Raw genomic sequence first — 349 nt, 5'->3', positions numbered from 1 at the left:
GTGTGTTTAGTTTTGTTTTTATCAATCAAAGTTTTCAGGTGAGTGCGGTTCAAAGTGCTTCACAGACGACTGAACAGCTAAAAGTAAAAAGGACAAATCAAATAGGAAAGCTGAATTTTGATTTTTCTATTGTTACAAAACTACATGTCATGTGATAAACAACTGTATCTGTATATCCCACTGCTTTCACCACCAGTGGTGAAACGTTAAAAGGATCTAACCATCACACTGAAGACGGCGTTTCCCCCCGTACTCATATTGGACTATTTAAAAGAGATAAAAGGAAACAGCTCATTGATTCGGGATGATCAGATTATCTCTCTGCCATTTTCTGCAGTTTTTCTAAATT

The sequence above is a fragment of the Seriola lalandi genome, unplaced genomic scaffold (genome assembly GCF_002814215.2).
Source record: "Seriola lalandi dorsalis isolate HSWRI2012SDOR001 ecotype SW California unplaced genomic scaffold, Sedor1 jcf7180002053887, whole genome shotgun sequence".
Lineage (NCBI taxonomy): Eukaryota > Metazoa > Chordata > Actinopteri > Carangiformes > Carangidae > Seriola > Seriola lalandi.
This window is presented reverse-complemented; position numbering follows the sequence as displayed.